General features: G+C 41.6%; 1 non-coding gene and 1 pseudogene across 1 annotated transcript; both read right to left on the reverse strand.

Annotated features, from left to right (window-relative positions):
* Nucleotides 1-5996: 5996 nt before the first annotated feature.
* LOC148574099 (small nucleolar RNA R71) lies at nt 5997-6104 on the reverse strand. Its single transcript, XR_015906876.1, has one exon. It is a non-coding gene; the product is annotated as a small nucleolar RNA R71 (small nucleolar RNA).
* Nucleotides 6105-18801: 12697 nt separating this feature from the next.
* On the reverse strand, nt 18802-18903 carry LOC148574100 (small nucleolar RNA R71; annotated as a pseudogene).
* Between the last annotated feature and the right edge of the window lie 5941 nt (nt 18904-24844).

Genomic DNA, 24844 nt, shown 5'->3' on the forward strand with positions numbered 1-24844 from the left:
TCACCCTAACCAAGTAGTCCTAATAAGAGAGAAGTGGTAAAAACATGTATAAATTCTAACTAACATGCAACCTATCATGCAATGCAACAACTAGCTAACATTGGTGTTGAAAGAGGGAATTGTTACCCCCGGAGATCGGTCGAACGACCTCCCCACACTTAAGAATTAGCACGGTCCTCTGTGCTACTATCAAGGTGCAAGGGTTGGTCGGGTTTGGAACTTCCACTATCCCGTTCGTGAGTGCTTCCTTCACTTAAATACGAGGTGGATGTGGAGATCTCAGGTTCTTCCATAGAAGGGGTTACACAACTCAAAAGCTTCTTTATGTAAGCATACCGGCGTTGGTTCCACCGTTCATATCTATCTATCTTCTTGTGGATCTCTTCAAGCCGTTGGTGGGAGGATCCTTATGATGTAGAAGAAGTGGGAGGGAAAACCGAGGGGGCAGCTATATCAAGGGTTTTGTGTTCCGCCGGAGACTTGAGATATTTTCCGGTTGGGACAACGTCACCCTCTACCGGAATTATCGCTTTCCGATCCTTAGTTTCCCGGGGATCACCAACAGTAGCAACTAGCTCCGTCACCAAGGCTGGGAAAGGTAGGTTACCCTTGGCATGAACATAAACCATGGCTTGGTGGATAAGGCGAGCAATGTTAACCGGCCGCTCTGTGAGTATACACCAAACTAGCAAGGCTAGGTCTGCGGTGATCAACGTCTCGTGAGTGCTGGGAAACACATAATGAGACAAGATTTGGGTCCATGCCCGAGCCTCTACAGTCTGATAACGCGCAAGAATGCCCTTAGGTCGAGCCCGGAGGCGCCCTCGGGTCCAAAATATATCCGATTCGGTAATAACCCGGTGGACAGCATCCCAATAAAAAATATAATCAAAGTCATCGCGCTATCGGAGGGCCTCTTGGTAACCATCTACCTCATCTGGTACGGGTGGGATTCGAAGTACTTCTTGAATAGCTTTCTTGAAAACTGGAACTTACTTCCGGCGCATGAAAACAATCTGAAAAGAGGGGGAGAAGTAATTGGTGTAGAACTCTACCACCCACGAGAGATTGGCTTATTGTGGTCTCCGCATGAGAAAGCCCTATCCTCGTCGCTCAATGCGAGGTATGACAAACTGAACAACATGATCCGGAGGGTTAAGAAGAGGTTCAGAATGATAATTCTGTGCAATCACGATGGGGAACATTAGCTCACAATAGCGGTTGGGAAACCTAGTGGGATCTCTCGCGGGGTTATCCTTCTCTTGGTCATGAATCTTAATGATGCGTCGCGCTTTATTGGGGAGAGGTTTAGCCTTGGGCGCGGGGTGCGCTTTGGCAGTGTCTTTTTGAGGTGACCTTTTGGAAGGTGGTTTCTTCTGTGCTTTTTTCTTGTCCTTCTTGATGGCCATCTGAAAAAGGTGAGGAAAAATGAAGACATTAAACTCAAAGAGACCGCACTCGAATTATAACATGCTAGTGAGAAAAGGTGCCATAGAAGAAAAGGTATCGTGAAAACATGACAGCTGTAACATGCAAGCAAGACAACCATTGAAATATGGAGTAATACACTAGCATGGGATACAAGAGTGAAAAAGGCATGTAAGTAGGGCATGAGAGGAATAAACTTAGGCATCGTTAACAACCCCAAGTGACATATGCAAGATAGGGAAAGAAAACGTAAGAAAATCAATACCCAATCTAACTTCAAGACAATAAGGCATGCTAAAGGAATAAAGTGGAGTTAGAGAAGGTTGGAGTACAATTCTTGCAATATGTCCTAAGGGAGCAAGTTATGGGTATGCACATATGAGGGGTAAAGATGAAATGTAATGAGCTCAATGTGCGATAGGAAGGCAGGTGTATTGGTAAAAGAGCACCAACTTGAAAGCGTAGTGTCAAAATTGACTAAAAATGTGATAGGTGCAATTCAACAAACACTTGGTGTGCAACATTCAAACCATAGGCACATTGAATACATACAAAGGTGCAATGCCAAAAATGAGATACCCAATAATCAAAATAACATCACATAATCATAAAGGATTCAAAAGATAGCAAATCAACCCATCAAAGAAAAAGGTAACTCAAATTTCAACACCCATAGAAAATAGAAAAGAAAAAGAATAAAGCAAATAAATAAGATAAAATTTTGACAGCTTGCAATTGTGAGAATTAAGAGAAAATAATGGCATGCAATTAAGAGATAAAGGCATCAAGTAATGACAAAGAGGATAGAAAAGGATATGACCTTGAGAGGAGTAGAGAAGATGGGGTGCAAGTGAGAGAAAGGGAAAGAGAGAAGAGAGAGAGAAAGAGAGAGAGAGAGAGAGAGAGAGAGAGAGAGAGAGAGAGAGAGAGAGAGAGAGAGGGACTGCCAGAGGTGGTGGTCGATGGTGGGTGAAGTTGCCGGTGGTGGTGGGCGAGAGAAGTGGTAAAGAGGGGGAGTAGAAGAAGAAAGGAAGTGAGAAAAGAAAAGTGGACAAAGGAGGTTAGAAGAGAAAATTTGAAACAGGGGCGCACTGGTGTATTACCTGCGTCCGAGGAGCGACACGCGCGTGCACGCCACGCATACGCGTGGATGGGAGAACAGATGAGGGACGCGTACGCGTCACAGTGCGCGCATGCGTGGAGGCGACTGCGCGTTTCGCGCATTGCTTGTGCAATGCTCACACAAGTCTCGGGTGACATGTACTGGGGGAATGTATGTAAGGCGACCCACGCGTACACGTCATGTATGCGCACGCGTGGGTGAGCAAGAGTTAGAACGACGCGTGAGTGTCCCATACGCGCACGCGTGACTAGGGGTTGCGCGTTGCGCGCAATGCTTGTGCAACGCTCGCGCAACTCTCGGGAAAAATGTACCAAGAGTGGCACGCAGATCGATCGATGCGTACGCGTCATGTGCGCGCACGCGTGGATTAGTTTGTTGCTAGGTGACGCGGAGGCGTGCCTCGCGCATACGCGTGGGTAGGTACCTGCGTGTTTTGCGCATTGTGTGCGCAATGCTCGTGCAACTCTCGGGAAAATGTACTCAGAGTTGCGAAAATGCGAGCGACGCGTAGGCGCCATGCATGCTTGTGCGTGCATCCCTTTCTTTTTTTGAACATGAAGAAAGGCATACTAAAAAGATCCAAAGACACCCAGAAATTCCATGCTACATATAAGTTGGGGTGTTTTGCTTTTATGCACTAATAATCCACCCTACTTATAATCCATGCAAATCTTCATGAATAGCACAACTAAGACAATAAAATCTATCTAAACAAATTTAAAAGCTACGCAATCACCAAATCAAGCAAGAGTTCAAGAGTATATACAAAAGGGCAAAAAAGGGTAGATTTCACCATGGTGGGGGTGTCTCCCACCTAACACTTTTGTTTAACGTTCGTAAGTTGGACGGTCATTAGCTCAATTCTTGTTGCCATTAGGTGCATCTTCCAAAAGGAACACCTCCATCTCCTTGTTGCTTTTTAATTTTTCACCATGATACAACTTTAGTCGATGCCCATTGACCTTGAAAATGTCGGAGCTTGAAGGATGGCGCAAATGATAGGCTCTGTATGGCTCCGTTTTTTCTACTATATAAGGTCCTTCCCATCTTGACCTAAGCTTTCCGGGCATCAACCTCAATCTCGAATTGTAGAGGAGGACTAGGTCGCCGGCTCTAATTTCTTTTCCTCTTATGGTCTTATCATGCACGGCTTTCATTCTTTCCTTGTAAAGTCTAGAGTTCTCATAAGCTTCTAACCACAAACACTCTAATTCCACTAGTTGTAGCTTTCTCTCTATTCCGGCTCCTCCCAAATTGGAATTGCACTCCTTGACGGCCCAATATGCTTTGTGCTTTATCTCCACCAGTAAGTGGCAAGCTTTGCCATAGACCAATGATAAACCACTATTTTATGGTTTATAATGTGTTTAATTGTGTGGTTTTATCATGATCTTTACCCACTTATTCATATGATTAGCATGCATTTATATTTCCTTCCTAAAATTATTACATGATTGAAAACTTGCTTCCTAGAGACTTTTAATTATGCATTTTAATTCTCCTTTATTCCATTCAATGCCATGATCTGTGTGTTAAGTGTTTCAAGCTTTATAGGGCATGAATGAGTTGGAGATTGGAAAGGAAGCTTGCAAAAATGGAAGGAACACAAGAAATTAAGGAGATGACCAACGAGAAGTGGCGCGGTCGCATGGCTCACGCGACCGCGCGGATTGGAATAGCACAAGTGACGCGGAGGCGTGGACGACGCGCCCGCGTGGCAAAGCAAAACGCCGCATGACGCGTCCGCATGAATGACGTGATCGCGTGACATACGCGATCTGCATAATCTGCAGAATTTGCTTGGGGCGATTTTGGGCCCTGTTTTGACCCAGTTTTTGGCCCGGAAAAGCACACTAGAGCCAGAGGACATGCAGAAATCAAAGACAACATTCATTCTACACAGTTTTTAGTTTTTAGATCCAGTTTTACTCCTCCTTTAGGTTTTCTCTCTACACATTCATAGTTCTTAGGATTTTTATTTCGATTGCTCTTTGCATTGGGATATTGAGAAGAGTTATTACCTCATCAAGACTTCGTCATTCTAGTTCGTTTTCTTTACTTGGCTTTACTCTTTCATGGCCTTCAATTTACTCAATTTTACTATTGGATTATTTTAGAATTTATTAATACAAGAGTTACTTTTATTTTTAATTGATTCGTTTGAGTTTTATTTATCATGTCTTTCTTTAATTCCCTTTCCTATGTTATGAGCTCTACATTCACAATGAGCGAGTAGTTTCCTGACTTGATGGGGAGTTGATTGAAAGGAACCCTTGAGTTGGAATGTTCAAAGGAGAAATTGTAATTGGGTTTATTGTTGGATGGCTCTCTAGTCACTAACGCCAGTCCTTCCAAGTAAGCGGATTGGGACTTGTGAGTAGAAACATCATTCCAACTTATTTGACTTTCCCTTATTTGGTAAGGGATAAATAAACAGAACGACCTTCAATTATCAATTAATCTTGAGAGTAATGCAACAAGAATAGGGCTTCCAACTAATCTACTCCCAGTCAAGGCTTTTATTTAAATTACTTAATTTCTCCAATTTAATTTCCTGTTTATTCAACTCAAACTCTTTCTGAAAATATCTGATTAATAAAATAGCACACCTTTCTGCAACTCGTTGGGAGACGACCTGGGATTCATAATCCCAGTATTTTAATTTTAATTTTTGTGACAACCCTTCTAAATTGATAAACGGATTTCTGGTTGGTTAAGAACTATACTTGCAACGCATAACTTATATCAATTCTTAACTAGCCAATTTCCGCCACGTCAATTTTTGGCGCCGTTGCCGGGGATTTGCAATAGAGTGCTAAAGTTATTAATTGGATTTTATTTATTTGCATTTTATTTTATCTTGCTACCATGAGCTGCTTGTTTCTTTCGTTAGATGACGCGTTCACTTCCTGATCCAAGCTTGCTAGTATTCGATCCTGAGATTGAAAGAACTATTTCACGAATAAGGCAAGCTCGGCGTCGGTTAGTCCTCTCTGAGGGCGGATCTAAAACGTCACTTGAGAAAGAAACCAGCCCCCGTTCTACTGATTTGGTTGATTTACGTGCAGGTAACATGGCAGCAGCTAGGAGAGTTACTATTCAGGAGGCTGGAGCCCCTGATTTTACAATGCAACCATTTCAAGCGCATCACCCAGCGGTGGCTACATACTTTGAAATAAAGACCGCACTGCTCAATTTGATGCCCAAGTTTCATGGCTTGCCTGCTCAAGAGCCTATCAAGCACCTGAGGGATTTTCAAGCAGCCTGTTCTACTGTCAGGCGTGATGGTGCAGATGAAACTTCAATTTTGCTGAAAGCTTTCCCGTTTTCTCTTGAGGGGAAGTCAAGAGAGTGGTACTACACTCAACCAGCAGCAACTATATCCAACTGGGATACACTGAGAAGAGAATTCTTGGAAAAATTCTTTCCAGCTGAAGTTACTGATAAACTGAGGAAAGACATTTCCATGATAGTTCAAGATGAATGTGAGACTCTCTATGAATCCTGGGAGCGCTTCAATAATCTTCTGGAAGCATGCCCCCACCATATGATTGACAAGATAGTGTTACTCGGTTACATCACACAGGGCATGAGGCCCCAAGATAAGACCACATTGGAAAGTGCTAGCAATGGGTCTATGAAAAAGTACAAGACCACTGACGAGGCATGGCAATTGATCATCGACTTAGCTGAATCACAGGCAGAAACAAGGCCGTTCAAAAGTCATTGCAGAAGTATCCTCTAGCAGAGAGACTGCTGCTCTGACTCAGAGTATCTGTGAAATGACCAACTTGCTGAAGCAGATGCAATTGAATCAACAACAAGTTCAACAAGCTCAACCTTCTCCACCACAGCAAAACCAACAGTTAGTCCCACAGAGAGTTTGCGGAATCTGTGCTGATTATAGCCACTATACTGATGAATATCCGCAGCTCCAGCAGGAAGACAACACCGTGGCAGCCTCTCATAACTACTATGATCGCCCCAACCAAGGGTACAATCAAAGTGGCAATTACAACCATGGATGGCAGAACAATTCTAACCAGAATTAGAGGGACAACAACAACAGATGAGGCAGAGACAATCAGGGAAATCAGAGGTGGAATAATAACAACAACAGGCAGCAGAACCAGAACCAGCCTTATAGAGTGCCTCACCTAAGACAATCCCAAGGACCACAGAATACCCAACAGCAGACCTCTAAAATTACTTATCCTTCCTCATCTTCTAATGATGATTTACTACAATCCATTGATCGGAGACAACAGACCATGGAAAATAACATTAATGCCACTCTAAATGGTCTGAACGCTACTCTGCAAGCTCTTGTCTCACAAATTGGATCAATGAATAACTCCAATAACCAGCCTTTGAGCTCCAGTGGAATCCCCTCTCAACCATTACCCAATCCCAAGAGTGGCATTAATGCCATCACCCTAAGGTCCGGAACCACACTGCAGGAGAGGAATCAGGAAGAGCCAAGCCTACCAGAACACGCCTCAGCTGAAGAGGTAGTGGAAATAGAAGATGTTGAAGAGGAAGAGGACATACAGGATATAGCTGAAAAAAAAAGAAGTTCAACTACAGAAGGAAGCACCACAGGGCACAGATACTGCAGAAGACACCACTCCTATCCCATTTCCACAACTTGCAAGGAAGCCCAGGAAGCAGCTGGAACCTGATCCTAAAATGGTAGAGATATTCAAAAAGGTTGAGGTAACTGTTCCTCTTTTTGATGTTATTCAACAGGTACCTAAATATGCAAAGTTTCTAAAAGATTTATGTATACATAAAGACAAAATTATTGAATTAGAAACTATTCCTTTAGGTAGTTCCATATCTGCTTTAATGGGAGGTTTACCTGAAAAGTGTAGTGACCCAGGTCCTTGTATAGTTAATTGTACTATTGGTGGTGTGATAATTTCTGACTGCATGTGTGATTTAGGAGCATGTGTGAGTATAATGCCTTTGTTTATATATGATATTTTGAGGCTCCCTCCTTTAAAAAGGTCGGCAGCTCATTTTGTGTTAGCAGATAAGAGCATTATTACAGTGGTTGGAGTTGCTGAAGATGTATTAGTGGGCATTAAGGGACTCACATTCCCCATTGATTTTTATATTCTGGAGATGCCCCAAAATGACTCAGAGAAGCCATCATCAATCCTACTTGGAAGACCTTTCCTGAAGACATCAAAGTTCAAATTGGATGCTTTTTCAGGAACATACTCTTTTGAAATAGATGGTCGATTAGTAAGTTTCAACCTGAATGGAGTTATGAAGCACCCTCCAGAAGATCATTCTATCTTCCAGTGTGACATCATAGATGAAACTGTAGCTGAAGTTCACCAGGAGGAATTAGAGGAGAAGCACACAGGACAAGGTCCAAGTGTGGGGACATTCTCAGAGGACAATGACAGTGCTTTACCATTGTTACTAGCTCCAGACAACCCAGAGCCTGACCATGATCAGAAGTTAGACTTGAAACCCCTTCCTCCACACCTCAAATATGCTTACCTTGAGGACAAGCAAAAGTGTCCAGTTATCATTGCAAGGGAACTCACTTCTCAACAAGAAGAGCAGTTACTAAGTGTGCTGAGGAAGCACAAGAAGGCAATTGGGTGGAGTTTGGCAGATATAGTGGGCATCAACCCTCAAGTATGTGAGCACAGAATATTTTTAAAAGAGGGAGCAAGGCCCGTTCGTCAACCCCAGAGAAGACTGAACCCCACTATCTTAGAGGTTGTCAAAAAGAAAGTGACCAGACTACTGGAGGCAGATATCATCTATCCCATCTCAGACAGTGAATGGGTAAGCCCAGTACAAGTAGTACCAAAGAAGTCTGGAGTCACTACAGTGAAGAATGAGCATGGAGAACTCATAACAACCAGAGTATAGAACGCTTGGAGGGTCTGCATTGACTACAGACGCCTCAACCAAGCAACCCGTAAGGATCACTATCCTCTTCCATTCATTGATCAAATGCTGGATCGCCTGTCAGGTAAATCACATTATTGTTTTCTAGATGGTTACACAGGTTATTTCCAGATTCATATAGCTCCTGAGGATCAGGAAAAGACTACTTTTACATGTCCTTTTGGGACTTATGCTTACAAGAGAATGCCCTTTGGCTTGTGCAATGCACCAGCTACTTTCCAAAGGTGCATGATGAGTCTTTTCTCTTATCTTATTGAGGACTGTGTGGAAGTTTTTACGGATGATTTTAGTGTTTATGGCGATTCCTTTAGCCTTTGCTTAGATGGATTATCTAGAGTATTAGATAGATGTGTCAGTACAAACCTCGTATTAAATTTTGAAAAATGTCACTTTATAGTTAAACAAGGGATTGTACTAGGACATGTTGTGTCTAATACTGGCATTTCTGTAGATCCAGCAAAGGTGGATGTTATTTCTAGTTTACCTTACCTCTCTTCTGTGAGGGAAGTCCGCTCGTTCCTTGGCCGTGCAAGTTTTTACAGGAGATTTATTAAGGACTTCAGTAAGGTAGCACTTCCCTTATCCAGACTATTGTAGAAGGATATTGAGTTCGAGTTCAGTGAAGATTGCAAACAAGCGTTTGATAAGCTGAAAACCGCCCTGACTCAAGCTCCAATTGTGAGAGGACCAGACTGGAGCCAGCCATTCGAAATAATGTGCGACGCTTCCAACCATGCAGTAGGAGCAGCATTGGCTCAGTGTGAAGGTAAGGATCCTTTTGTTATTGCTTATGCGTCTAAAACTCTAGATGCAGCACAATCCAATTACACTACTACTGAGAAAGAGCTTCTTGCTATTGTTTTTGCTCTGGATAAATTCCGAGCCTATTTACTTGGTACGAAGGTAGTAGTGTACTCGGACCACGCAGCTCTAAAGTATCTATTAGCTAAAAAGGAGTCCAAACTAAGGCTTATACGTTGGATACTGCTATTACAAGAATTTGATTTAGAAATTAAGGATAGGAGTGGTAACCAGAATTTAGTGGTAGACCACTTGAGTCACCTTGAGCACATTTCAGATGACCCCACTCCTATAGCTCATAATTTCCCATTTGATAACTTGTAAGCAGTATCTCAGGTAGTCCCTTGGTATGCACCTGTAGCTAATTATCTAGTTAGCCGCACTTTTTCTCCAAAATTTTCTAAGCATCAAAGAGACAAGCTGAAAAGCGAGTCTAAATATTATATATGGGATGACCCATAATTATGGAGATGTGGTGCTGACTAGGTAATTAGACGGTGTGTGCCTCAATCAGAATTTCAGTCCATCTTAGAGGCCTGTCACTCATCTGAGAGTGGTGGACATTTTGGCCCTCAAAGAACAGCTAGAAAAATCTTAGACTGTGGATTCTGGTGGCCTACACTTTTTAGAGACGCTGCTGAATTTTGTAAATCTTGTTTCCCATGCCAAAAATTTGGTAATATATCCAGGAGGGATGAAATGCCTCAACAAATTATGCTTTTCTGTGAAATTTTTTACGTTTGGGGCATTGACTTCATGGGTCCATTTCCAAATTCTAATGGTTACTTTTATATATTGTTAGCTGTGGATTATGTTTCCAAATGGGTGGAAGCAATTCCTACCCGCACTGATGATGCTAACACTGTTGTTTCCTTTGTGAGAAACCACATTATTTGTCGCTTTGGATCACCACGAGCAATCGTGAGCGATCAAGGCACCCATTTTTGTAACAGGAGACTAACAGGATTAGTGAAGAAGCATGGAATAATTCATAAGGTTGCAACAGCCTACCATCCTCAGACTAATGGGCAAGCTGAGGTGTCAAAAAGAGAGATAAAGCGTATCTTGCAGAAGATAGTCAAACCTCATAGAAGAGATTGGAGCACCAGGCTACAAGATGCACTTTGGGCGTACAGAACCGCATACAAGACACCCATTGGGATGAGTCCTTTCCGCTTAATCTATGGAAAAGCTTGTCATCTCCCTGTTGAAGTCGAGCACAAAGCCTTTTGGGCAGTAAAGGAGTGCAACATGGGAATTGAGGAAGCCGGAGCTGAAAGGAAATTGCAACTGCAAGAATTGGAAAGCCTTCGCCTAGAAGCTTATGAGAATTCAAGACTATACAAGGAGAAGATGAAGGCTGTACATGATCAGCACATTAAGAGAAAAGAGTTCTAACCTGGGGACTTAGTCCTCCTTTACAAATCTCAACTGAGACTCATGCCAGACAAGTTGAGATCAAGATGGGATGGTCCATACAGAGTAGAGAAGGCCGAACCGTACGGAGTTTATCACCTAAGCCATCCTTCAAGCACTGAACTTATCAAAGTTAATGGACATTGTTTAAAGCTGTACCATGGAGAGAGGATGCAGAAAAATAAGGAGCTCGAGATCTTCCTCTTGGAAGATCCTCACATAGCCGAAGATTGAGCTAATGGAGCGTCCAACTTACGGACGTTAAAGCAAAGTGCTAGGTGGGAGACAACCCACCATGGTATGATCATTCTTTTCATTATTTTTAGTTTTTTCAATTTAATAACTCTTCTCTTTATTAGTACATTTCGTGCATTTGCATTTACATACTTTTATTTTTAATTTTAAATGAAAAAAAGGGGTTACGCGATGCGACCGCATCATTGACGCGTCCGCGTCGCAAGGAGATGGGAGAAAATAAAAAAAAAAACAAACAGAGAGTCACGCAGGAGTGTGGCTGGAGGCGTGCCAATGGCACAAATTGCCCCCACGCGGCCGCATCGCCGACGCGCCCGCGTCACATGGGAACATTGGCCTCCCACGCGACCGCGTGACCCACGCGGCCGCATGCCCTAGAATTCGACGTTAAAAGGGTGCACGACCGAAGGTTGTGCTAGAGTGGTGCTGGATTGGTGCTGAACACACAATCCTTCCCATGCGGCCGCGTGATCGACGCGACCGCGTGATATCCTTCTAATGGCCACTCACGCGATCGCATGCCCCATGCGATCGCGTCACCCAATATTTGGCAATCAATGATTTTGAACAGAGAGTTGTGCGAGTGCGAGGCTGCCCTCGCGCCAGTGGCATAAAACGGGTCACGTGACCGCGTGACCGACGCGACCGCGTCAATCAGTATCAACGCAAGTCGCGCGACCGCGTGCCCCACGCGACCGCGTCGATTACGCCGCAGAGCTTCCCTGATTTGCCACTTATCTTATCCTTTTCTCCTCAAACGTATTTTGTCTTTTTCCTCCTCCCTTCTTCCTTCCTCCTTCTTCCTTCTTTCTCACTTTTTTTACACCCCCACTCTCTCTCTCTCTCCCCCATTAACAAGGTTTTTTTTCTTCTTCTCTCCTTACTTTTCTATTTTTCTTTTTATCTTATCTTTTTACTTTCATTATTCATATTTTCTTCCTTTTTACTTGGTATTAGAAATTTATTTGAGTCATTATTTCTCATTATATGCTTGTGGATTGTTCTAAATTTGTTTGGCAATTATATATTACTTTTTAAAGGGTTACTTGCATGTTCAATTTAATACTTTCCATACATTATTTCACCATGCATGCTATGTGTTTGTGAAAAAGCCCATATGGCATTTTGCACTTTTCTCCGTTATTCTACTCTACTATTAAATGCCTGTTTTTCACAAAACCCCTTTTATATTTTATTCGTTATAAATAATTGTCAATACAAACGTGATGGTTTATTACGAGTGATGCTTGATCTATGCTACTCATGCCTTTGCCAGCATGCCAATAAACACCTTGCATTCACTTGTCATCATATGCACTAACAATTTTCCATTGATGACTTTTCACATGTAGTCATGACCATGTGTTAACATCATTTACCTTTTACTGTGCATTCATAACCACCCTTTTCCGTTCTCTTCCTTGCTCTATCTCTTTGAATTTAATTTACTTTCTCTTCTCTTTTTCAGAATGGCCACCAAGAAAGGAAAAGAGAAAGCTACTCCCAAATCCACAGCAAGAAGAGGAACAAAAAGAGCATTAGTGGCAAAACCCTCTTCAACTGCGGTTAAACCCTCAACAAAGAGACTTAAGAGGATTATAAAGGTTGATGATAAAGAAAAAGCCTTCCCAGCAAAGTACACTGCACGATTTCCCAATCGCTACTGTGAGCAGATGTTCCCCATCCTGGCAGAAAGGAGCTACAACAACGAATACCTTCTTCTCCTCCCAAACCATATTGCTACCTTTGTTGAGCCGCAAATTGCACAAAGACAATGGGGTTTCCTACAGAGACAGCCAAGGCAGGTCAATCTTTCTTGGGTAGTCGAGTTCTACTCCAACTTCCACCTGCCAACCCTGCAGTCTATCTTTGTCCATCAGAAGCAAGTCCCCATTACAGAAGAGGCCATTCAAAAAGCTCTAGGTCTTCCCCCTATTCCAGAAGGTTTGGACGCCTTTCAAGAAGCTGCACTCAAGCGCCAGATGTACCAATTTGACTGGGACGCCGTTCTCAGAGTTATCGCACTACCTGGCAGCCGATGGATCTACGGATACCATCGTATCCGCCCTAAGGGAATTTCACCTTTAGCACTTACCTTGGAGGCTCGCGTATGGGCACAGATCATGTCCCATTACGTCTTTTCGAGCACTTAAGAGTCCTCCTTCACTGCGGACATGGCCGTTCTACTATGGTGCATCCTTATAGACTAGCCTCTGAACCTACCAAGACACATCTGGAATGCCATGGGACACGTACAAATTGCGGGCAACTTACCTTTTCCCGCCTTGGTCTCAGATCTCGTCTCAGCAGCCGGAGTTTCCTTCAGAGCTGGGGACACCAAAGCCATACTTCCACGGGATGATCAATATGTCCCTAATGGGAAATATATCATACCCTCAGCAGCCACTACAAGCCAGCCCATTGAACCAGCTTAGGACATTCCTCCTTCCGTACCATAAGCATCTACCACAGACCAACTGCTCCATCAGATACTCAAAAGGTTGGATTGGCAGGAACACAAAGCTAAGAGAGAAAGCGTCGTAACAAGCGCCGATTCACATACCTCAAGGAGCTGATTATGGGAAAATTCAAAGACTCAGACACCCCGGACTCCACTTTCTTTACCAGCACAGGGAGCCATGACGGTCCCGACTGTGGAGATACTGCTACCAGCCCACCCCTGTTCCTGACAGATGGCACCGAGGACGGTGCAAAGCCTTAAGTGTGGGGAGGTCGGTCAGTACCTGACTTCCGGAGGTAATTTCTCTTCCCTAAACACCAATAAATTAGGATATTTAGTTAGTTTTTCTTTTATAGAATAGGATAAATTACATAGTAATAGATTAGTTGCATGCATGTTCTACTTGATTGAAAAGACAATAAGTTTCTTCTAAGACTCTATTTTTGGAACAAAATTTCACTAATTTTAATTAAATTTTTATGTTAAATTTGCTTGAAGTTGTATTTGGAACATGATTTTTGAGCTAAAGAACACACAACCTGTGAGAATTGAGCCTTTATGCATGGTTACATTATTTAACTATAATTATTTTATTCTTGTGTGTTTACTTCTCTATGATTGTAATCTATATTTTGTTTCATCCTATATGTCCAATATTTATTATATTTATATGTTTGCATATGATTAAGGCCATTAATTGTTTAGCTCACTTATCCAAATTAAGCCTACCCTTTCAATTACCTTTGTTAGCTACTTTGAGCCTTTAAATCCCATTTGTTCTATATTTTACCACATTACTAGCCTTAAGTAGAAAAACAATTATATATCCCAAACTGAATCTTTGGTTAGCTTAAGATAGAATTGTGTGTGGTAATTAAGTATGGGAAATTGTGGGAACAAAAGATAATAAGGGCATGTGTCATGATAATAGAATGGGAATTTGGATACCTACTCATGTGAAACTATAAGAATTAAAAATCTATGTGCATTGATAAGCTATGTTTATTTTTATGCTTATATTAAAAAAAATCAATCAAAAATATTCAATATATAAATAAGGGGACAAAATTACCCCAATGTTAAGTTAAGAATTCAAAGGTCAATGCATGTATGATAAAATTAAAATAAAAGTTGATACATGAGTATGGAATGTGAAAGAGAAATTCTGGGTAGCTAGGTATGAATTCTAAAGTTATATAGAATATATACATAGGTTATGTTAAAGCTTGGGTTGATTAAAGATTCAGTTTATAAGCTTACTTAGCCACATATGTATCCTTACCATTACCTTGGCCCCATTACAACCTTGAAAAGACCTCATGATGTCTGCATTGGTATATTAAATGTTGTTGATTGATTAGGATAAGAACAAAAAAATTAGAAAGCATGATTAGAGAAGGATAGAGTGATTGCCCTATACACTAGAGAGATTAGAGCGTATATACATCATCAGTGAGGGTTCAATGCTTAAAATTCTATATTCCCTGCTTTCATGAGCTGTCTTCTTGCATTTTTATCTGTTCTTACTGCATGAGAATTGAATTAGTGGAATTTGATTTGTAATTGTGTTGAAGAGCTTATTTATTATTGATCAAATGGAAAAAAATCATATAGTTGCATTCATATATATAGGTTGCATTGCATTGCATGAGTTTTACATGTTCCTATTCATTTATTTAATCTCCTTCAACTAAGCATGAGGACATGCCAATGTTTAAGTGTGGGGAGGTTGATAAACCACTATTTTATGGTTTATAATGTGTTTAATTGTGTGGTTTTATCATGATCTTTACCCACTTATTCATATGATTAGCATGCATTTATATTTCCTTCCTAAAATTATTACATGATTGAAAACTTACTTCCTAGAGACTTTTAATTATGCATTTTAATTCTCCTTTATTCCATTCGATGCCGGGATCTGTGTGTTAAGTGTTTCAGGCTTTATAGGGCATGAATGAGTTGGAGACTGGAAAGGAAGCTTGCAAAAATGGAAGGAACACAAGAAATTAAGGAGATGACCAGCGAGAAGTGACGCGGTCGCATGGCTCACGCAACCGCGCGGAAGAGAGAAAATCACTGTGACGCGGTCGTATGGCTCACGTGACCGCGCGGATTGGAATAACACAAGTGACGGGGAGGCCTGGACGACGCGCCCGCGAGGCAAAGCAAAACACCGCATGACGCGTCCGCATGAATGACGCGATCGCGTGATGCCAGGGCATCTTGGCCAGTTTCACTGACCTTTTCTTTACTGTTTTTAGGTTAGTTTCATGCATTTCCTTAGGAAATAAGCTAGTTTTGGGAAGATATTCACTTACACCTTGATTCGAGCATACATTGTGCATTTTACATTATTTCATGAGGATTTTGCATAAGTTTAGTGACAAATTGTATGTTGCATTGCCCATGACTTGGACTAGAACTTTGATGCGCTCTATTGCTTGATTTCAGGACCAAAGGAAGAAAGGAATGGGAGGTAACTTGCAAAGTTAATGAGAAAAGTGATTGCCAATAACGCTCTCAAAGCCATCATTGACCACGTTAAGAGTCACGTTAACTAAGTTAACGTGAACTCTAACGTGGAGAAGGGAAGTTGAGCCAACGTTAGTGACACTTAACATTGTCACTAACGTTGGCAAATGCTCATAAGTGGCCACGTTAGAGTCCACGTTAACTTAGTTAACGTGGCCTCTAACGTTAGAAAGGGGGAGAAACGCCAACGTTAGTGACATTCAACATTGTCACTAACGTTGGCCTAAGGAGAAACATACCACGTTAACTCCCACGTTAACTTGGTTAACGTGGGAGCTAACATAAGAAGCAAGCATGGTCGACAACGTTAGTGACACCCAACATTGTCACTAACGTTGGAAGCAACCATACAACCCCCCAAGGAGCCACGTTAACTTCCACGTTAACTTAGTTAACGTGAAAGCTAACGTTGATGAGTGAAAGAATGGCCAACGTTAGTGACACTCAACATTGTCACTAACGTTGGGGATGGCTAAGCATGGCCACATTAGAAGCCACGTTAACCTAGTTAACGTGGACTCTAACGTGAGGCATAGAGGAACCTTGGAACGTTAGTGACAATGTTGAGTGTCACTAACGTTCTCGAAGGATGGCAAGCCCACGTTAAAGAGCCACGTTAACTAAGTTAACGTGGGCTCTAACGTGGGAACAAAGGGGGCTTTTCAAAGTAATTGGAAATGTTAAGTCTCAATAACGTGTGTAAAGGACTTAGAGGCAACGTTAGTGGCAACGTTTATGCCACTAACGTTGAAGTTAACGTGGCTTTTACTTAGTAACGTTAGTGAGAAAGTTGATTGTCACTAACGTTCTCGAACTTATATTTTCACTAAACGTTAACACCCCTAACGTCCTGAGCTAAGGTCTCTGCCCACTTCACATTTTCTCTCTGCAAGTAAAGCCAAGCCCAAATGAAGAAGAGAACTGCTTCAAACTCAAGATCCAAAGGCCCAAGACTTGAAGAGCCAACTAGAAGCTGAGAGAAGTAGTATATATAGGAGTAGCTTTGAATTGTTGAGGAGAGTTCTAAAAGAAGGGAAAAAGGGAACTACTCTCTGTATTTTACTTTCTCTGTAATTTCTAGTTCTATGATGTATTCTCCATCTTTGTTTTCATTTTCTAAAGCTATGAACAACTAAACCCCTTTCATTGGGTTAGGGAGCTCTGTTGTAATATTATGGATCAATACTAATTTTCATTATTCTTCTTCTATCTTTTCTCTTGATTTTACTTGAAAGCTTTCGATCTTCATCCAATTGAGTAGTTATCTTGGAAAAGAAGCTATTCAAACTTGGATCTCTTCTGAACCTTGAAAGAGGAATGAAGAGATCAAGCTAGAAATGCTTTCTCATGCAGGACCAAATTGGGTTTGGATAGGTATGTGACTAGAACCCTCTCAATACTTGATTTGGGAAATGCATGTGGTATAATCAGTGACCATACTTCATCTCTTCTCATGAGCAATTGACCAAGGAATTGGCTATTGATCAAGATTTGAGAGATTGAATTGCAAGAAATTGTAATTCAATCAATTAAGATTGCCAAGGAGATCAATGAGTGCATTGATTGAGGAAGAGATGAAAATGAACTTGATCCAGAGAATTGCAACATCTCCTAAGCCCAATGAACTCCCCATTTCTGATCTTACCCATTCTCTTTAATTTCTGCCATTTACTTTTATGAGCAAATCCCCCATTCCCATTTACGATTCTGCAATTCATTTTCAGTCATTTACTTCCAGTCCTTTAATTCTAGCATTTACTTTTCTGTTATTTACATTCCCGGCATTTTATTTTCTGCAACTCTCAACCCAAATTCTGGATTCGCTCAACTAGAACATTCTTCTAATTAAAGTTGCTTGATCAATCAATCCCTGTGGGATTCGACCTCACTCTATTGTGAGTTTTTACTTGACGACAAATTTGGTACACTTGCCGAAGGAAATTTGTTGAGAGACAGTTTCCACCCGCATCAAGTTTATGGCGCCGTTGCCGGGGATTGATTATGCATCAACAATGATTAAATTGGAAGATCACTAGATTGAGCATTTTTATTTTGTGAATTTCATTTTTTGTTTGAGTGATTTACTTTTTGTTTTAGTTAAACTTCTTCCCTTCCCCCTCTACTCTTTTGTTTTTCTTTGTTATTTTCAATTCTGTTTGCTAACCCACTAACTGTTTGATATATTGCATCACCCACAACTAACAGTAATTCTGACAAAAATACTTTCTGCACCTATCTTTTCTTGCTTGCACTTGATGGTTGTATGACAGGGAGAAGAAGCAGGGCTTCAACTTCCTTCGATTCTGAACCTGAGAGGACCTTCCTTAGATTAAGGAGGGAGGCAAGAGGAAAGAAAGTGGTTGGTGCTGAGGAAGAAGAGGAATTCTTTGAACCAAACATGGAAGACAACTTGGAAAACCATCATGAAGAAGAGGATCACAACCATGGGGGAGGAGGTAGAGCAAATCATGCTTGGGAGGATAGAAGAATTTTGGGCTCTTATATCAATTCAAACCCAGGCAATTGTGGAAGTAGCATCCAAAAGCCATCAATCCATGCCAACAACTTTCAACTTAAACCACAGCTCATCACCCTTGTTCAGAACAACTATTCGTTTGGAGGTGTTCAAGAAGACCCCAATCAACATTTGACCACCTTCCTGAGAATATGTGACACAGTAAAGTCTAATGGTGTTCATCCTGACACCTATAGACTGCTCTTGTTTCCATTCTCACTTAGGGACAAAGTAGCCAAGTGGCTGGAATCTTTCCCAAGGGAAAGCTTGACAACTTGGGAAGACGTGGTGAACAAATTCTTAGCAAGATTTTACCCTCCTCAACGAATCAATAGGCTGAGAGCTGAGGTCCAAACTTTCAGGCAACAAGATGGTGAGACTCTATATGAAGCATGGGAGAGGTTTAAAGACCTAACAAGGAGGTGCCCACCGGATATGTTCAACGAATGGGTGCAGCTGCACATTTTCTATGAAGGGCTCTCTTGTGAGTCAAAGAAGGCCGTAGACCATTCATTCGGAGGATCTTTGAACAAGAAGAAGACTATTGAGGAAGCCATAGATGTTATTGAAACAGTAGCAGAGAACGACTACTTATATGCTTCCGAAAGAGGGAACACAAGAGGAGTAATGGAGCTAAACAATGTAGATGCTCTGTTGGCCCAAAACAAGCTCATTACCCAGCAGCTGGCTTACCTCACCAAGAAGATGGAGAGGAACCAAGTAGCAGCAATCTCAACTTCATCAACAACCCAAGAAGGAGTGAATGAAGAAGCAGAGGGTAGTCAGGAGCAAGCCAACTACATTGGGAATTCACCAAGGAAAAACTATGATCCATACTCCAAGACCTACAACCCTGGGTGGAGAAACCACCCAAACTTTGGGTGGGGAAGTGAGCAAGATCAAAACCAAGACCAGAGACGTTACAACTCCAACAACAATGCAGCTCACCAGCAATTCACACAGAGGACATCTCAACACCCCCACAACAACACTTCTCCACACGCTTATCAAAACTAAAACAGCACATCTGCTCCGAATCACCCATCAATTGATGACAAGCTCTCTAAGATTGAAGCCTTACTTGAAGGAATATGCCAAGAGATTCAAGAAAATAAGGTGTTCAAAGAGGAGGTGCGAGCCAATATTAAGAACCAGGGAGAGACCATTAGGAAGCTGGAATTCCAGGTGGGATATTTAGCTGAGAAGATTCCCAAACCTACTGATAGCTTCCCAAGTGACACGGAGAAAAACTACAAAGGAGAAGCAAAGAAAGTAAGATGGAAAGATTGCAAAATGGTCACTACAAGTGATCAAGAGACTGAAGACAAGCAAGGCACACTTTTCGAACAACCTGAAGACAACTCAACAAAGGAGGAGGATAGAGATCACCAAGAACCAGAAATCTCACAACAAGAGCTGCTGAAGCTCTATGCACCCTTCCCTTAACTGCTCAATGGTGCTGTGAGAAAGAGAATATACTCAAGGTTCCTAGACTTGTTTGCATCTCTGCATGTAAACATACCATTCATCAAGGCAATTCAACAAATGCCTGCATTCATCAAGTATATGAAGGAGCTTCTTCCCAGGAAAAGCTCACTCAAAGGAGGCCAGACTATAGTGATGAACAAGGAATGTAGTGCCCTTATTCAACCTGAGTTGCCTAAAAAAAGAAGAGACCCAGGGAGTTTTCACATCCCTTGTGCCATAGGTGAAACTATGTTCGATAGAGCACTATGTGATTTGGGGGCCAGCATCAACTTACTGCCCTTATCCCTGGTGAAGAGGCTGCAGATCAATGAGATAATGCCCACAGATGTAATCATCAGACTGGCTGACAAAACTCAAAAGCAAGCAGTAGGAGTGGTGGAAAATGTGTTGCTAAAGGTTGGGAAATACTTTCTCCCAACGAACTTTGTCATCCTGGACATGGAAGAGAGTCACACTCATCCAATCATATTGGGAAGACCATTCCTAGCTACGGCCAGAGCACTTATCGATGTAGAGAAAGGGGAGCTAATATTGAGAATCCATGATGAACGACTCAGCTTCAATGTTTTCAAACTCTCACAAGAAACAGATCAAGAGGACAAGGAACTAAGCACAAATAATAATGAGAAGGAGGAGACAAGCATTGAAGCACAGCCAGATCATTCTGAGATCCCCTTAATTGATAAACAAGGAAAACAGCAATTGCCACAGCTCAAGGAAAAATTGGAGGAACCTAAATCTCTAGAGGTAGGTAAAGACAGCATCACAACCCCTTTAGAAAAAGAGGTCACCAAGGGGAAGGCAACCTCAAAAGAAACAAAGAAGAAGGTACCAAGGAGGTGGAGGAACAAGAAGATGCCTACGGAAGACTTCTCTCAAGGGGATAGAGTTATCTCAGCTTACTTCCCAGATATTCCCCCTAATCTCCCTACTGTACCATCTCAGTTACCTAAGGTCTTCACTATCAACAGAGTTCTTTCCCTAGAACATGTGGAGATCATTGATCCAACCAATGGATATAAGTCCACAGCAAGAGGGGAGGACTTTAAGCACTACCAACCACCCTGATGAGGGAAAAACATCAAGCTAGTGACGCTAAAGATGCGCTTCATGGGAGGCAACCCATGTTTTATATGTTTTTAAAATAATGAATAAATCAATGTTTATGAATTTCAACCCAAACTTGACAAACACTTGGTGAAATCTTTATCATGCAGCATATAGTGAAGAACAAGTTTGGTGTTCAAAGCAAACCAAGATGCATGCTAGTCTTGGGAGCTTTGAACAAAACTTTTCATCATATTTCTTCAAACTAAGTTTGGTGTCACCCCATGGTGCCACCAAAATGCATAAGGATACACAAGTAGTTAGTTAGTTGAAATTCATAAATAAACAAACTCTTTTTCTTCTCTTTATTATTCTAGCCGTAGAGTTTGATTTTTATGATATTAATTTCCTTATTTTAAATCTTTATAGGAAAATAAAAGAAGCATAAAAAGGGATAGATTGGGCAACTAAGCAAAGAAGGATCGGACACCACAAAAGGAAGGGCTACACACTTGTTCTAAAAAGGGAATACATTGGAAAATGTTGCCATGCAACATTGGAAAAATGGAACCCCTAAAAGACCGAGCAATCTTATTCATAAAGTGATGATCCTTGTCTTTTATCCATGCATCACCCCAACCGTCCATCAAGTAACCACTCAATCAATCCACATCCTCATTTCTCTCACAACTTCTCTATATAAACGACCCTTGTTCCATACCCACCTTCATTGTCATTACCCACTCTTCACCACTCTCCATTTCGGTACAAGACACTCCTACCCCATTAAAAAACCTTTTTCCCACCTCACTCTCTTCATTGCAATAAAACCCTAAACAACCAAAAATCTCCACAACTTTGCCACCTTCACATATTAACTATCATTCATGGCATCTTCGGGCTCTAAAGGAAGGAAGGGAAAGGAACCCATGGAAGAACACCCATATGATGAAAAGAGATTTAGAAGTTTGCATCATGTATTGCAATATGGGTGGATGGTTGATAAGGAAATCATTTATGAGCTAGAATTTCAAGTTAAAAAGACTGAGTGTCCCGAAATCATAGAGAAGATAGAAAGGAGAAGATGGGAGCTCCTCACTGACCCGGTCATTAAGGTGAATGCAAACCTCATAAGAGAATTTTATGCAAATGCGGTTCGATATGATAAGAAGGATGAGTCCTATACAAGCTTTGTAAGAGGAAAGATGGTGGACTTTGGTCCCGTGAGTGTCATGAGGGCATTGAAGCTACGGTCTATATAGTTTGAAGAAGAAAGCTATCACTCAAGATTGGACAACCCCAATTATGACCAGATTCTGCAAGATATTTGTGTACCAGGAGCTGACTGGGAAAGGGGTGCGGGAAATAAACCAAAGTTCATCAAGAGAACATATCTCACTCTTGAAGCCAAGGGGTGGTTTGAGCTAGTGAGAAGGTCTATTCTTCCAGCTGCAAACAACTCGGAGGTGAATGTCAAGAGAGCCACAATGGTGCACTGTATACTGAAGGGGGGAGAAATCAAGGTCCATGAACTCATAGCTGAAGGTATTAGAAAGATGGCAGAGAAAAGCGACTCAAGAGGAAACGTTAGGTTACCCCAGCACTATTTACCGAATATGCAAGAAAGCTGGGGTGGTTTTTGAAGATGAGAACCCCATGTGGATAAAGGAAGGTATCCCAATAACTGTACGAAGGATGAATGCTACAGCATCCCCTTTGCTTCAGCGGAAGCAAAGGAAGAGGATAGCCCCTCAAGTAGTGGAAGGACAAGGCTTAGAGGGTCAAGCACAACAGACCTTGGACATGCACCAATTGTAGGAAGCCATTGATGGCTTGTCTAGACAATATTTGGAAAGCCAAGGAGCACAGAAAGAGCTTCAACTACAGATGATGGGGCAGCAAGAGGAAGCACTCTCAAGATGGATGACTCAGCAAGGTGAGTGGCAAAGGCAAATGATGGAACATCAACTAAGTCAAGGACAACAATGGGGAGAAACATTCAACAGGATAGAACAAAGACAAAACGAGCAACAAGAATCCATCCAGAGGCTAATCAACATCCAAGCACATCAAGGGGCACACATACATGAGATGCATCGAAGACAAATAGAATAGGCAGAACTATTGGACGAGCAAAGGGCATTCGCAAAAGGAGTTTACATGAGCGAAACAGGACATCACATAAACACTCAAGCCAGGCTCGGCTACTTAGTGGGACAGCTGCCAATATTGCATCCAAGAATAGCCAGGTATGAAGAAATGAAGGATGAATTAGCACGAGAGGAAAGACAAAGGGTTGAAGAGAGTCATGAGTCAGTGAGGAAGGCACTTGAGGATTGGAAGCAAGCAAGATTGGCACGGATGCGAGAAAATGCAAGAGGAAACAAGGAGGATAAGTAAGGAAAAGAGCATGGACATCCACAACAATAAAAGGTGGTGGAGTTCCTTCTTTATTCCACCTTTCTCTATGTTTTAAATAAGGAAGATATTGTATGAAATAGAACTTGCTTCCATGTTTTGTTCAAACTTTTTTTTATAAATTCTGTCTTTTAAGTTCTGAATAGGTCTCTGTGTGCTAGTTTTTATGTCACTGCATCCTCCTTAACTTACTTGAATGCTTGTCCCTTTTAATCAAATGAAGAGAGAATGTTTATGTTTCAAAAGACCAGAGTGGAGTTCACACTATGGAGTACATTCATGAGTTTGTGGTATGATCATAAGTTAGCTAAGTTGGTTCAACCATAAGGTGGGATGACAACTATCTGGCCTGAATACTTTGCTTTGAATATACTCATGAGACTAAGTATATGAGTATGACAAGATCCTAATAAGAGAAAGAGAAAAGAATAATGAAAGTGGAAAAACAAAAGAAAAAGAGTAAGCAATAAGGCTAGGCACCAATGGTTTTGATCTTAAGATATGTGTCTGTGGTGTTCCTATGTGAGGGATCTACTTGGATGAATAAGCTCTTAGGGGTGCTTTATCACCTGGTAACTTGGGTTAACTAACCCGGGATTATCAGCTGAAAGTCCATTATCAAGAGTAACCCTCACCACAGAGCATTTAGTAACCCAAAGAGGTGCTGGACACCAAGGTCTCAAGAAGAAAAATAAACTTACTATATGCCTGTGGTGTGTATGTATGGGGGAGAGACTTGAGGGAGTAAGTCCTTAGGGGTGCTTCAACACCTAGCACCTTGAACCAACTGGTTCGGGAGTGTTGGCTGAAAGCTTATCTTAAAAAGTTGCCCCCTTACAGAGCACTTAGCCTAAGAACACCAATAAGCTCTGAAATGACAATAAAGGGATCAATGAATAAAAGTTTCATGGGATGTAAGCAAAGTGAGTGTTTTAAGACATGATAAAGGTCTGAAAGCCAGGAATGAACCTAAGTTGCTATGCATGAAACCACCATAAAATCAGTGATATGACTTCCACAAGAATGACTCATTGCTCTTGGAATTCCATTCATCATTCTCTTGTTCCAGTACTTGCTTAGGGACAAGCAAGCTTTAAGTTTGGTGTTGTGATGCCAGGGCATCTTGGCCAATTTCACTGACCTTTTCTTTACTGTTTTTAGATTTGTTTCATGCATTTCCTTAGGAAATAAGCTAGTTTTGGGTAGATATTCACTTACACCTTGATTCAAGCATACATTGTGCATTTTACATTATTTCATGAGGATTTTGCATAAGTTTAGTGACAAATTGTATGTTGCATTGCCCATGACTTGGACTAGAACTTTGATGCGCTCTATTGCTTGATTTCAGGACCAAAGGAAGCAAGGAATTGGAGGTAACTTGCAAAGTTAATGAGAAAAGTGATTGCCAATAACGCTCTCA

This window comes from Arachis ipaensis, chromosome B2 (assembly GCF_059453495.1).
Source record: "Arachis ipaensis isolate K30076 ecotype BB chromosome B2, ASM5945349v1, whole genome shotgun sequence".
Taxonomy (NCBI): domain Eukaryota; kingdom Viridiplantae; phylum Streptophyta; class Magnoliopsida; order Fabales; family Fabaceae; genus Arachis; species Arachis ipaensis.